Source organism: Marmota marmota, unplaced genomic scaffold (assembly GCF_001458135.2).
Source record: "Marmota marmota marmota unplaced genomic scaffold, marMar, whole genome shotgun sequence".
NCBI lineage: Eukaryota > Metazoa > Chordata > Mammalia > Rodentia > Sciuridae > Marmota > Marmota marmota.
The window spans coordinates 6,669,805-6,685,295 of record NW_026000205.1 but is presented as its reverse complement, the minus strand read 5'-3'; the positions used below and the strand labels follow the sequence as shown (position 1 = coordinate 6,685,295).

Sequence of the window (15,491 nt, the reverse complement as noted above, 5' to 3'; positions counted from 1 at the left end):
CCTGTACCTCCGGGTGACCCCATGCGATGATCAACCACTGCAGCGTGTAAGCTGCCCTCCTGGGAGGGAGCTTGAGAGATGTTCTTTAATTTGATCCTCAGGATTTTCTCACAAATTAGTACAACTAAGGCTCAGAGAAGATGAATAAACCGTCGAGGTCACACGACTGAAAAGTGGCAGATCCAGATCCCTCAAACTCTTGAAAAGTCTTCACCCACAAACCCGGCTGCCCGCAAGCCAGCCAGAGCCTGGATGGGAAGGATGTGCACCGGCTGACCGAGCCGTTCCGGGGCCAGGCAGAGAGCCAAGGTACACAGGACAAGGAAAACAGGACAAGCTTGATGCTCACGTCCTCTGGAGCCCGGGTCTGGGGCTCCCCAGGGCCTTTCAGGGTTTCCTTAGCCTCCTGGCATTCACCCCCCTACCAATTTATGGCACTGCTCAGTGCTACAGGTAGCTTCTCTGAGACCCCTGACCAAATGGAGGGCACAATGTTAGGAAATAAAAGCCAGATTCTCTGAAGCAAGGGTCAGAAAGAGATTCTGGAGCAACTGGTTTGTGGGCAGGGAGCCCCTCCCTATGGCCACCCAGTTTCGCATCCTGTATTTTCCTTTTGGACCTGTCAAGCAACTGTGGCACGACAGGAACAAGACTTTTGCCAATAAAACCTGCCTATGAGATTGGACTGGAAGAAACCTGGAGAAGGAGAACTGCAAACCCCAAGTCAGTGGGAAGACTCCCCTTTCTCCGGCCCTATGCTGACCTAGGGCCATGTCTCCCACAAGCCACACAGAAGTCCATCTTGGAAAGCAGACTTCTTTACTCTGGTGGTAACAGCTACCATGACTGAGTGACTGCTATTTGCCAAGCACGATGCCCACGACTTTCATTGTTTTTCTCAGTTCATTGGTATTAACATAGAGCAGACTACCCAGTCTAGTGCACCAGGCTTGGGGTCCGACTGTCCTTCAGAACCCCAACTCTGCCACTTACAAGTTAATCTCATCATGCCACTTCACTTTCTGTGCCTGCATTTCCTTATATAAAAAATGACAGCTTCAGACTGGGGCTGAGGCTCAGTGGCACCTAGCACGTGTGTGGCACTGGGTTCGATCCTCAGCACCACATATAAACAAACAAAATAAGGACATGCTGTTCATCTACAACCACAAGAAAGTTTTTTTAAAAATGACATCTACAACCGTACCTAAATCTGTGCAGATGATGACAACCAGCTGGATAAATGCCAATTGTTCCTAATTTATCAGCTATTATTATATATTATTAGCTATTATTATAACTGTCATGTGAGTATTATCTCCATCTTACAGATGTAGTAACTGAGTCTTAGTGTCAGTCAATTGTCCAAGGTCATACAGTTAATAAAGGAGAAAGTGGGTTTAAGTTCAGGTCCAATCAGCCTGACTCGACAGGCCCCCACCCCCAGGCTGGAGTGTACTTAGGGGGCCATGGAGCGGGTCACAGTCACAACAGGATCCAGGTCAAATAAAGTTTCTAGATTCATCCTGGAGGAGTGAGAACATGTAGGGCCCAGAGCCAACACTAAGAAGGTGAGGTCTGGAAACTTGTCACCAAGTTTCCAAACTTGTCACCACTTAACCTCAGTGGTTTTACACAAGTGACATCAGGCTAACATGGGAAAGGCCACCACGGAGCCTTAGAGTGGGAGATAACAGGGAGAGGTTCCAGCTGCGCCTCTTGGCCCTTCATTGTGATAGACAGGATGTGGGCTTAGTGTGTGAGCCTCAGACAAAAGCTGGGCACCCCCAGCGGCCCCGGGGGGCTGAAGCAGGAAGATCATGAGTTCAAAGCCAGCCTCAGCTACTTAGCGAGGCCCTAAGCAACTCAGTGAGAACCTGTCTCTAAATAAATATTTTTAAATGGCTGGGAATGTGACTCAGGGATTAGTTGCCTCTGGATTCAATCCCCAGTACACACACACACACACACCCCAAAAAAAATCACTTGGCACCAGTTGGTCTGAACATTCCTTGTGCATCTTTCTTCCTCCTCTACCCTTAGCTGCCCAACATCCGGGTCTGAACACAGTAATCAGAGTTCCACACAGAGACAATTTTGCAAGCCTAAATTGTCCTGCCATTTCCCTGCTAATGTCATCTTGCTCTTACTGTTCTTAAGAACAGCTAACAAAGCAGGGCGTGGTGGTGTCTGGAATCCCAGACTTGAGAGACTGAGGCAGGAGGATGGCAAATTCAAGGCCAGCCTCAGCAATTTAGTCAGGGCCTTAGCAACTTAGCAAGATACTGTCTCAAAATAAAAATAAATAAATTAAAAAGGCTGGAGATGTGGCTCAGTAGTTAAGCACTCCTGGGTTCAGTCCCTGGTATCAAAAAAAAAAAAAAAAGGAGAAATGATTGAGTAAGAGTCAAGTGCACTTTCACTCACAGCATGATGGTGGAGAAAAGTGAAATTATTTTTAAAGGCCAGAAATGCCTTATAGTTTAGAGAAAATAAAAACATAAATCTAACCAATTTCCTATTTGTCAACTTGTCCCTAATTTCTCCAGAGCAGCAGGGTATCTTTGTCCCGGAAACTCTCAAACCCTCTGGGTTCTACTCACAAACCCAAAGGTGATGTTGACTAAATGTCAGTCCCTAACTCCTGAGACCTGACCTCAGACTGTCAGGAAGGTGGAGGATCTCACCCTCCACCTCCCCACCCCTCACATGATGCACACACCCAAGAATAAAACAAGGTGGATTTCAGGCTGCATTAAGGAAATTTCTGACATCTTATCAGCCTCTGACAATACACGTTAGCAGCACATTGCGCAAGAGACAGAAATGGAGAAACCCAGCTCCTGAATCATTTCCTTTCTGCCTCAACTGCCTTTGACCCCCCTCTGACTCCCACCCACACACTCGGGCCACAGACTCCATTATTCATAGCACCTCCCCTAGACCCTTAGGTGGCAGTGACAAGATGTTTGGACCTGTGCAGGTTCACACGTGCGTTACCCGAGCTCCTCAGATGGCATTAACCCACCCATAATATAACCACGACACCCCCCCATGGCCTCTGTGGGACCTGTGTGTCCAGGTCTATGGGGAAAGGGAAAAGATGGAGGGGAAACCTGGTGGCTATGAAGAGCACTTCTTGGTATTTATTTTAGGGAACCACAGCCAGAAATTTTATCCAAGCATTATACCCTACCCTAGAAGCCGGGGGTGATGAGCAGGAGGAGGCTGTAGAGGACATGGAAGAGCAGGAAGGGTGGCATGTCAATGCCAAGACAAGACTTGGCAATGGTAGGGGACCTGCCCACCAGGCCCTCGTTCCTCAGAGCCAGTGGGGGCTCCTAGCCCTGGAGACTGTCCTCAGCACACCCGAGGTGGTCATCTTCAGCCACAGAAACGCACAGCTGGTCAAGAGACAGAAGTAGAATTCACAGCCTGCTCGTCTGGGGACATCCGCAGTTAACCACGGGACTGGAACTTGAGAACAAAAAGGAACATGCAGATTAACTCTGTTAAACCCAACTATGTGCAGATAAGCAAGCTCCTGTCTGGAGGGGGCGAGTGACACTGTCCTGGTAACCAGGAAGCTGGTGACTCAGCTGACAGCAGGACTGGGTCTCCTCACCCCAGGCCCAGGGCAGCCCGTCAGTTCTGGATCTCTGAGGCCAGAGCTGGGAACATTCTAGAAGGCAAACTGGGCAAGATGGATGTCCCCATCCAAAGTTGGGGATCCAACTGGATCACCCCCTCCGAGCTCGCTAGTGGGTGAAGTAGAGGGAGAAGCTTCACATTTCTCCTGCTTTCCTGCATCTTGAAAAGGGGGAGGACCACACAGACCCCAGTGGAGGGCGACAGGATCTCCGCTCCACGTCTCAGGGTGCAGTCCTGCCATTTCCCACCCTCGGCTCCAGCAGCTGTCCCACTCTGAGAAGCGGCTACACTTTGCCTCAGGTCAAAGCAGCGCCACAGCCACTGACCTCTCCTCTCCGTGCTCACCTGCCCCTGAGCACCAAGCCTCACAGAGGCTTCTCTCCCCTCCCCCATCTCTGTCCCCACCCAGGTGCTAAGCCCCCCCAGGGGACAGGCAGAGAAGTGAAACCCATCCCTGAGGAGGGGCGGGGAGAGAGGTAAATGAAGGGTGAATGGAAAGTGTGAATCAGAGGCCCCTGGAAGACCTTTTTTAGCCTAAATGCCTGTGAGATTTCATCCTTTTTTGGTGCCCCCACCCCCAACCCCAGGCCTGCAAAAGCCTGAAAAAGAGCTCAACAGACTGTATTGTTGACTCCAAGGAGGAACAGGACCTTGGTGACTGCGGAATCTGAGATTCCACTGCCTTTGCAGACATCCTGCCCACTTGCTAGGTCTCAAACATCAGTGTTGGAAATTTTGCCTTCTGAGCTGGGCATGTGGCATACGCCTGTAATCCCAGCGGCTCAGGAGGCTGAGGCAGGAGGATGGTGAGTTCAAAGCCAGCCTCAGCAAAAGTGAGGCCATAGGCAACTCAAGTGAGACCCTGTCTGTAAATAAAATACAGAATAGGGCTGGGGATGTGGCTCAGTGCTTGAGTGCCCCTGAGTTCAATCCCCAATATCTACCCTCAGCCCCCAATAAAATTGCCTTCAGCTGGCCCAAGGTGATGAGACCAACAGATATCTCTTCTTTCTCTCTCTCTCTCTCTCTCTCTCTCTCTCTCTCTCTGGTAGCAAGGATTGAACCTCAGAGCGCTTACCACTGAACCACATCCCTAGTTATTTTTATGCTTTATTTGGAGACAGGTTTTACTAGGTTGCTCAGGGCCTCACTAAGTCACTGAGGCTGGCTTTGAACTTGTGATCCCCCTGCCTCAGTCTCCCCAGCCACTGGGATTACATGCTGGGCTCCAGATCTTAATTTCTAACATCTCAGATAATTCCAGCGTAGACTGCCCAGGGACCACTCTAGAAGTCCTGCCTTATCACTTTCTGCAGCCCTCCTGCTCCCACATCCTGTCTTATTTTAAGGCAAAGCAAAGCAGGCAAACATGGAATTTCTGAACCGCAGAAAGCATGGAATTTCTGAACTGCTAGTTGGTTAAAAGTCCCCCCAGGCAGGCTAGATTCAAATTCTGGCTCTAGCACACAAGTTGCAAGGCCCTGGGCAAATGACTGTGCCTTTGATTCCTCACCTGCAAAATGGGGCTAATAAAAAGTACCCAGATGATGCTGTGTGCATCAAATGTAGTCATGGAGTTAAAGTGTTCATCACACTGCCTGGCACGCAGTATGCACACGATATTTGTTTGTTATTAATATTTTATATTGTGATATGGACATACAAAGTTCATTATGACCAAGAGATTGAATTGACCAGGTCATTTTTTAAACTTTCCAAGGAGATTTCTAGACCTAACAGTTCAGTTTTAAGCTTCAGATTTATTTATTTATTTACTTATTTATTTATTTTATTTATTTGGTACTGGAGATTAAACTCAGGGGGGCTTTCCACTGAGCCACATCCCCAGCCCTTTTTATTTTTAATTTTTTAATTTTTGAGACAGGGCCTCGCTAAATTGCTGAGGATGGCCTTGAACTTGAAACCTTCTTGCCTCAGCCTCCCCGAGGAACTGCAGGCATGCACCACCACCTGGGGCTGAAACTTCTCCTTTATGGTCCCAGTCTCACCCCTCCCTCTTCTGGCCCACAGACACCATGATCTCAACCAAACTTTACATTTACACTGGGCTTTTTATGGTTTATAATGAATGTCTACATGTTTTACAGCTTGCGTTCTGACCCGTCTTCCTTATTATCTTCCTCCGAAAGTCCTTCCTTGTGTTGCTTCTCCCCTTTCCACTTCTCCTCTCATCAACCCACAGAAAAATCACCGTGATCAACAGAGAAAAGGTCGAGAAGGAGAGGCACACAGCCATGTGCCTGTGATGGAGGAGGCCAGCCAGGCCATTCCCCGGGAGCCAGAGCCCTCTGGGCTGGTGATCTTCTCCTCCGTGGCCTCCACGACTTCTCTGCTCTGGCCTCAGCCTCCTAGAGCTTCGAGTGGGTTCTTGCTGCTGCCTGAGGCCCATGTCTCTCACCTATGCACACCCAAAACCGAGCTTCATCTCTCAGTCCCTCTGCATCCTGACTTCATCCTTACCCCAAGGCTAAAGGCATCTGATCCACCCAGGACCCAACCAGCACAGCTCAGAGCCACCTCCATCCCCTCCCACAATCCTTTCCTCTCTTGTCACTCAGAAAGGCCACCACTTCTCCTCCAGTGCTTCTCACTCTTCCCGGCTCTCCTTACCCTCTGATCTCTCCGCTCACATCTGAGTTTCTCAGTGGCTCCCCATAGACTCAGTTCTACCAACGAGCAGCTGCCAGACACGTGTCCTGAAACACAGATCTGACCAGGTCCCCTCTCACTTAAAGCCCCAGGTGGTTCCCTCCTCACCAAAGTCCAAACTCCTAAAGCTAGGACCCAGGACTGGCAGGCCCCTACCCTTCTGCTACCAAGGGGCCCCAGAATAAGAGCCAGCCAAAAATATCCACCCATTCCACCCTTGCCTAAAAGGCCAGCTAAGTGTCTCCGAGAATTGAATCCAGAGGCACTTAACCACTAAGCCACATCCCCAGTCCTTTTTTTTTTTAGTTGTCAATGGACCTTTATTTTATTTGTGGTGCTGAGAATCAAACCCAGTGCCTCACACATGCCAGGCAAGTTCTCTCCACTGAGCCACAACCCCAGCCCTTCTCAGCCCTTTTTTTATATTTTATTTAGAGACAGGATCTTGCTGAGTTGCCTAGAGCCTTGATGAATTGCTGAGGCTGACCTTGAACTCACAATCCTCCTTCCTCAGCCTCCCGAGCCACTGGGAGTACAGGCCTGAGCCCACTGCACCCAGCAAGAGTGTCATCTTTAAAAAGGGACGTGATACTTGAGAGTTAGTATGGACATTAGCCAAATTGATTTTGTCTGCAGGTGGATCCCTGGGCCCAGAGGGATAATATAGATTTCACTAAGGAGGAACAAAGAAAATGCCGGGCCAGTGCATTCAAACTGTAGGCCTGGAGTCTTGATAGCTATGTCTTGTTTTGCAGAAGGCAAAGCTGAGATCTAGAGAGGTCAATCTACTCATTCAAGGTCGGAGCTCCGTCACCAGCTTCGGGCCCAGGTCCTGGCCCACAGCTCCCCGTCTTCTGTCAACAGGCCTAGAAGACGTCCCCATGCATGGCGGTCTGGGATTCCCACAAACTTCCCCTTTGGCTGGATAGACTCAGGACTCCCACCCCACCCCCACAAGCCCTGGGACTTCCAGAAGACCTGGAAGGAGCAGAAGAGGAAGGCTTGAGCTTTGGCACTTGTTCAGGGTGGAACTCCAGGGGCCAAACACAAGGGCTTTTGACTATAGAAAAAAATAGGCCCATTGTCTTAGTGGGTGGAACCAAACCATCAGCAGGAGCTGGAAACCAGTTTCTTTGTGCCCAGAGATGAGGACTTGGGCCCAAAATGTGAGGGTGGAGAGGGGGAGGGGAGAAAGAAAGATTTACCTTAAGAAAACAGACGCAATTACCAAAGTCCTTACTCACCCCTGGGTTTTCTTTGTTTTGTGGGGGTTTTTTTTCCCTCTTAGAGCTCTGTACATGTAGAAGTCCCCCAGGATCGGGAGGGCTAGGAAAAGGTGTGGCTTCCTGGAGGGCAGAGGAATCAGGAGGAGATATGGATGGCTCCATTATAAGGCTATTAGAGAAAGGGCTAGCTGTCATTTCCTTAATTGCTAATGAGAGGGAAAAAAAATGAAAAACAAACTCAGAGCTCCAGCCTACCCCTCAACAAAGAAGAAAACCCTCCTGAAATACAAGAGGCCTGTGTGGGGCCTGGGCCCTGCCCACCCAGCCCTGCTGAAAGCTATAGGAGGAGAAAAGCAGAAAAGGCTGAACCCCAAAGTAGATTCCATAAGAACTTCATAAGGAAGTCCCAAAGACTCTTTTTATTTATTTATTTTTATTTGGGTGGGGGCACTGGGGATTGAACTCAGGGGCACTTAACCACTGAGCTACATCCCCAGTCCTTTTTTGTATATTATTTAGAGACAGGGTCTCACTGAGTTGCTTAGGGCCTCGCTAAGTTGCTGAGACTGGCTTTGAACTCGCACTCCTCCTGCCTCAGCCTCCTGAGCCGCTGGGATTACAGGCGTGCGCTGAAGACTCTTGCCATTAATTCCAGTTGCCAGAATGTTCACCTCATTAAAAGTCTCTGATAAATAGACATTTGTGCCGGATGCGGTGGCACATGCCTGTAATCCCAATAGCTCGGGAGGCTGAGGCAGGAGGATCGTGAGTTCCAAGCCAGCCTCAGCAAAAAAAAATAGTCATTTTGTTTCTTTGAGTTTGAACCATTCAAGCGATGAACCGTTTAGACAAAGGGGACAAAAGCTCCAGCTCACCCTTAGGATCAGGTCCTCTCCTCCTGTCCTGGCAGGAGCTGTCCCTCTACCTGTACATTATTTACATTATTTACAATACCATGGTGTCGTGACCTTTCATTGTTTTCTTTTTCATTGCTGGGAATTGAACTCAGGGACTTGCCTAATTTTTTTTTAACCTTTAAAAATTATTATATGAAGTAGGAAAAGAAAATCAATATCTGCTACATTCCACTTTCCACCTATAATCTAGGCTTCCCAGTTTAACATTTTGGCTTATTTCTCTGGGTCTCTTTTCTCTACCTGGAGTCTATAACCCCCTGGGATGCAAAGACTACCTATGTTTTCCCCCAGTTCTTACATTTCTGGAGGTCCTAAGTCCAAAATGGATCTCTTTGGGCTAGAATCAAGGCATCAGCAAGATAGTAAACCTTTGGGGATCTGAGGGGTGAATCCAGTTCTTTGTCTGATGCAGCTTCTGAAGGTTGTCTGCATTCCCTAGCTCACGGCCCCCTCCATCTTCAAAGTTGGCCACAGCAAGCAAAGTCTTTCTCACGCCACCCCCTGACTCACCCACCTCCCTCTTTCACTTATTATAATGACACTGGGCTCATCTAGATGATCCAGATTGATGGCGCTATCCCAGGATCCTAACCTCATCACGTCTGCAAATTTCTCTCTGCCCTGCAAAGTAACATTCAGAAGTTCCAGGGGTTGGGATATGGAGTGGACTTTGACGGAAGGCCATTATTCCACCTAACACAGGTTTTTTTTCTTTTCTTTTCTTTTTTCTATTTTGGTGTTGTGGATCAAACCCAGGGATCTCTTCTACTTGCCCTTTTAATTTTTTTATTTGAGACAGCGTCTTGCTAAGTTGCCGAGGCTGACCTCGAACTTGCAATCCTCCTACCTAAGGCTCCCAAATCACTGGGATTACAAGTGTGTACCAGCATTCCTGGTTCCTTTGATGAATATCACCCACCATAAAAATGGGCTTTGCTCTCCTCCTCCTTCACTTGCTCATCTGATACAGAAGCCAGAAGTCAAACTTCCAAGAGAATCACACTAGCTGTGCTCCTAACTGGACAAATGACCTTGGACCAGTCAGTTCACCTCCTTCAGCATCAGGAAGTGACCAAGATAACTCTTACTGCATCAGAAAGTGACAGTAAACAAGCAAATTAAGGCACAGAAGGTACTAAACATAGTGCCTGGTAAGGGATAAGCCCTCGGTAAATACTCTTTCAATCCTTTCCTCAACACACCCCCATTTTCTCTCACCCTCATTCATTTTTCTGCTGTCTCCTTCCTCTTCAGTGACTCGGTCTAACCTACTGGTTGGCAAGGAGGGCCGATCACCCACTCTCGAATCTGATTCTGCTCAAATGATCTGTGACAGTCTGCTGTCTACTCGTAGCAGCTTGCTGTTTTTATATGGAGAGATCTGTTCTTTAAAAAAGGTCTTTTATGTTCACATAAAACTGGAAGCTGCAATTCTGCTGGGGAGCATTCATTCATTTCCTTATGAGATTCTTCTTCAGTCTTTCTCTTTATACCTTATAAATGAGGACAGCACAGGAAACAAAAATAATGACCTGGGCCACAACAGGGAATTCCCTTAGTAAGGTGAACACAATGAGCGACATATTCCCTGTTCCCGGAAATCTATTTCAAGGCTCAGCCTTCAGCAAAACCATTTGAGGATCCAATTCCTAGACAGTAACTGACAGAAGCCACAGCCTCTCCGGGTATTCCTGCTGAAGGGATTGTCACAGAATGGGGTGCCTGAGTGATTTCACATTTCCACTTCTGAAACTTAGCCGCCACCCCCCAAAACCATTTCCATCTCCAGTTGGCCTGTGAGGACCCCGGCTGGAAAACATCCTAAAAATCTGCAGTCACCACAGGCTAATTACTATCCCAAGGGCTTCACATAGAACTACAATCCTCATCCAAAAAAAAAAAAAAAAAAAATCTATGAGTGTCATCCATTTTTTTTTTTTTTTGGTACCTAGGATTGAACCCAGGGGCACTTAACTACTGAGCGACATCCCCAGCCCTTTTTTGTATTTTACTTAGAGACAGGGTCTCTCGCTGAGTAGCTTAGGGTGTCTCTAAATTGTTGAGGCTGACTTTGAACTCACGATCTGCCTGCCTCAGCCTCCCAAGCCCCAGGGATTACAGACATGTGCCGCCGTGCCAGGCTATCACTATTTTTACAGTTTACAAAAGCTGAGGCAGAGAAGGCAAGTAATGTCCCAAAGCGGCACCTCTCCATGATGTCACCCCATCTCCCACTCAGTCTGGCCAGAGAATGTCCTAAGATTTCTCCAGTCTCCTGAATGAAATCCACCTTCCAGAAGGCTCTCTGCCCTCTGCACTTCCTGGAGTTGACAAGGAGACAGCGTTTTTGTTTTCGGTGTGACCTGTCGCTCACGCACCCGTTCCCTGACACCACGCTCACCAGTTCATAGCCCTTCATAAAACCTTAATTTTCTGAACCTCGATCCCTTTTAAGGAAAAGGTAGGGCCAGGTCCCCTGTCCTCATAAAAAGCCATTTTTACTGGACAGTCCACTATTTGCCCAGCCATTCTCTGGCCATAAAAGGGATGCATCAGGGGCAGAACGAGTAAGAGAAGGAAGTCAAGAGAGGGAGAGTTTCTGGAATGGCCACAGAGGGGAGGGGACTTGACATCCAAGAGGAGTAATAAAACACACCCAGAGTTTGTGACCTTTGAACAATGGCAGCCCCACCTGGCTCTTTCCTTGCCCACTGGCCTCTGACTTCCTGCTCGGCAGCCCCTCCTCCTCTGGCTTTCAGAGACCAATAGCAGAGGCCTGGAGCCAGGCCTGCAGGGCACCCCGCTCTGAGGGGCAGGGCGGAGGGAACAGGAAAGGGAAGAGGCCCTGAGTCACCCAGGTACATAGCACCTGGGTGGGAGTGGACGAGGAAGACTTGCTAGGCAGAGCTCAGGGCCGGAGGGATTGTACCAAGGAGCTGACTTCCTCTACGCCAATGACTCACTGAGAGCCCAGGGGTGGTGTGCAAAGCATCACAGCCTTCCCCACTTAGAGACGCATTGTCCCTCCCTTCTCTGTTGGGTTACATTCCTCTGCCCAAAGATCACTTATTTACTGAGTTGAGTTCCAGGAAAAAAAAAAAAAAAATCTCAACTGGATTCCTTCAAGTCCCAGTTCAAGAGGGTCTGCCATCTTGGTGATGACCAGGCACAACATTTTTAAAAATTTATGCAGGGGATTATTTGTGCATGTTTGTGTCTGTGTGTGTGTGTGTGTGTGTGTGTGTATGTGTCTGTGTGCATGCGTGCGTGTGCACCGGGGATCGAACTCAGATGCTTTACCACTGAGCCACATCCCCAGCCCTTTCCATTTTTATTTATTTTTTTGCTCAGTTGCCGAGGCTGGCCTCGAACTTGCGATCCTCCTACCTAAGGCTCCCAAATCACTGGGATTAAAGGTTGTACCAGCATTCCTGGTTCCTTTGATGAATATCACCCACCATGAAAATGGGCTTTGCTCTCCTCCTCCTTCACTTGCTCATCTGATACAGAAGCCAGAAGACAAACTTCCAGGGGAATCACACTAGCTGTGCTCCTAACTGGACGGATGACCTTGGACCAGTCAGTTCACCTCCTTCAGCATCAGGAAGTGACCAAGATAACTCTTACTGCATCAGAAAGTGACAGTAAACAAGCAAATTAAGACACAGAAGGTACTAAACATAGTGCCTGGTAAGGGATAAGCCCTCAGTAAATACTCTAAGTAAATACACTAAGTTGCTTAAGGACTTGCTAAATTGCTGAGGCTGGTCTCGAATTTGTGATCCTTCTGCAACAGCCTCCCGGGTTGCCAGGATTATAGGTGTGCACCACCGCACCCAACTCTACGGGGAATTTTTGACAAGAGCCTTTGAACCACCCACGATATTTTGGGGGATCATAATGAAAAGGAAGGAACCTAATAGATGCTGGGGACCTTTAAATTTGTACCTTAATCTAATGCTCATGATGACTCTTTAAAGGAAGTTCTACCACGCCTATTTTCCAAGAAATCAATGAACTTGCCCCTCATGTCATAACTGATGAGAGGTGGAACCAGGATTTAGATTCACATTATTCCTGAACCTAAAGCTCCTATTTTTCACTCCACATGGACCTTTAAGCCTATCTGAATTCGCAGAAAAGAAAGGTCTCTGCTTCTAAAGGAAACTCTCCTAAAGGGCTTCAGGGGAGAGACAGGCTCTGACACAGGCCTTAGGACAGAGACTAATTGAAGATGCTAAACAGGAAAGCAAGGATAATATAGGAGGAAGGGGAAGAATTATAGTAAGTCCAGATGTGAGAAATACAATGTGGGTCAGGCCTTGCTGTGCATAGCCAGGGAACAGTGGAGGACACGCTACTGGGTCGTTTTTTGTTTTGTTTTGTTTTGTTTTTTGTATCAGGGATTGAACCCAAGGGCACCGAGCCACTGAGCCACATCCCCAGCCCTTTTCATTTTAAATTCTGAGACAGGGTCTCACTAGGTAGCTTACAGCTTCACTAAGTTGCTGAAGCTGGCTTCAAACCTGCCATCCTCCTGCCTCAGCCCCCCCGGAGCCACTGGGATTACAGGCGTGAGCCACCGCCCGGCACTGCGGGGCCTTTGAACGGCAGCCTAAGGAGTTTGAACTTCATCATATGGATGGAAAGAGTAATCGGAACAATTTAAGGTCAGAAACTTGACAGACAGCATTTTCAGAAAGATGACTTTGACAGGTTAGGCAAGATGGCTTGGGGAAGTGGTTCTTCACTTTGGCAACTCCTGAGAATTACCTGGAAGGCTTCTTTTTTAACACTTCATTTTGAAATGATTTCAGCCTTTCAAAAATGTTTCGAAAAAAATAGAGTCCTCATAGACTACCCTTCACTCAGCTTCCCCAGATATTAATGTTTTCCATAGCCACAACACCGTCATCAAAATCAATACCTTATCACTGATACCATACAGGGCACTAACCCACAGAGCTTATTCAAACTCCATCTACCCTCCTTCCCACTCAGGTGTTCATCCCTGGATGAGGATTCCAACCTAGGATCACACATTGAGTTCAACTGTTTTGTCTTCTAAGTCTTCTTTAATCTGGGGAAATGCCTCAGAATTTCTTCTGTCTTCATGATCTTAACATTTATTTTATTTTATTTTTTTTTTTGGTACCCAGGATTGAACCTGGGTACCAACAGGGTCCTTGGGACCTCACTGCTGAGGCTGGTTTTGAACTCGCAATCCTCCTGCCTCAGCCTCCTGAGCCGCTGGGATTATAGGTGTATACCACCGCGCCCAACAGATTTTAACATTTATAAAGAGTACTGACCAGACCGGGTGCAGTGGCGCATCCCTGTAATCCCAGCGGCTCGGGAGGCTGAGGCAGAAGGATCGAGAGTTCAAAGTCAATCTCAGCAATGGTGAGGCACTAAGCAACTCAGTAAGACCCTGTCTCTAAATAAAATGCAAAGTAGGGCTGGGGATGTGACTTAGTGACCAAGTGCCCCTAAATTCAATCCCCAGTGCTAAAAGAAAAAAAAAAAAGTACTAAGTACTGACCAGTTATTTTGTCAAATGACCCTAGATGAGGGCTTGCCTAATATTTCCTCATGATTAAATTCAGGTGAGGCACCTTGGACAGGAATACCACAGATGTGATGCCGTGCCTTCTCAGTCTACCATATCAGGAGGCCCATGACGTCACTCTCCCTCTCATTAGGTGTCATGTTAACTTGAGCACCTGGCTCAGCAGTTTCTATAATGTAAAGTGACTCTTTTACTTGAAAGCATTCTTAAACTACCAAGCCTAGGCCACACCAGAGATCAAACAAACCACATGGCCTCGGGGTCAGCCACAGGCATTGCCAGGTGCTAAAATGCCCCACAGGTGATTCTAACCAGCATTCAGGGTGGGAAACCGAGGGCGAAAATTAGAATCCTGGAAATCAGCAACCATGCCTTTTCTTGGGGCTTTCTTTTTCAAAGGGCATCCCGTTCCAGGCACAGATAAATATATGTGGACTTTGGCCCCACAGTAGGAAAAAGGGAAGGCCCAAAATCCCCTGATTGGGAAAGTCATGGGAGAGCAGAGGGCTGTCCAATCAAAGAGGAGGCAGGAGGAGAGTTCACCGGCTCCGCCACTCTCCCTTCTCCCCAGACCTCATAGAAACCTTTGCTGTTCTCAAAGTACACACCGTATAATTTTACTATCATAAGCCTGACGTGAGTGCCCAATTGCCACCAACAGGAAGGGAATCATATATCTTGATATAAATATCCAACCACACATGCAAAAGATGGACGTTTCCGGGTAGGGTGAAATGAGCAATCCACAGAATCCAGGTCAGCGGTACGTGACCCCCGGAAACAACCTGTCCCCTTTACTTGGTCTTTTGCCCTTAATCTCTTCTGAAGAGGGTATGGACCCTGTTGGAAATTGATGAAACAGGAAAGTGTGCACATCTCATGTCCTCAGGCTATTGAAGCAAGAAGCTAGGGGCCTCAACTTCCTCCGCCCCTCCTGTGGGGGCACCGTCTGATGACATGTCAAAAGAAACACCAATTTCACCCAAATTCACAGGGAGGAGAGCTATCCCTAAGGCGTCCACGTGACTACCAGGCTCTGGCACTGCCTACTTCCGGAGGAACTGCTGCCAGGCTATAATTGGAAAAGAAGAAAAGAGAGCTCTTCCCACTCAGAGGGGTTTGGTTTTGTTGCTTGTGTTTGCTGCAGTACTGGAGATTGAACCCAGGGGTGCTTTACCACTGAGTCACATCCCCAGCCCTTTTCGTTTTTTATTTTGAGACAGGGTCTTGCCAACTTATTTAGGGCCTCGAGAAGTTGCCCAGGCTAGCCTTGAACTTGTGATCCTCCTGCCTCAGCCTCCTGAGTAGCTGGGATCATAGGAGTTTGCCACAAAGCCCAGCCAGAAACTAGTTAAAAAAAAAAAGTTCATGGTACTTGAATACCATGTGTGAGGCCCTAAGTTCCACCTCCAGTATAATAATAATAATAATAATAATAATAATAATAATAATAATAAT

The 15,491-nt window shown here is 47.9% G+C and overlaps 1 long non-coding RNA gene across 1 annotated transcript; it reads right to left on the bottom strand.

Moving 5' to 3' along the window:
• Positions 1–3,124: 3,124 nt before the first annotated feature.
• On the bottom strand, positions 3,125–8,082 carry LOC125612606. Its single transcript, XR_007343080.1, has 2 exons — positions 7,566–8,082; positions 3,125–3,477 (listed from the first exon to the last, which is right to left on the bottom strand). It is a non-coding gene; the product is annotated as an uncharacterized LOC125612606 (long non-coding RNA).
• Positions 8,083–15,491: the final 7,409 nt, after the last annotated feature.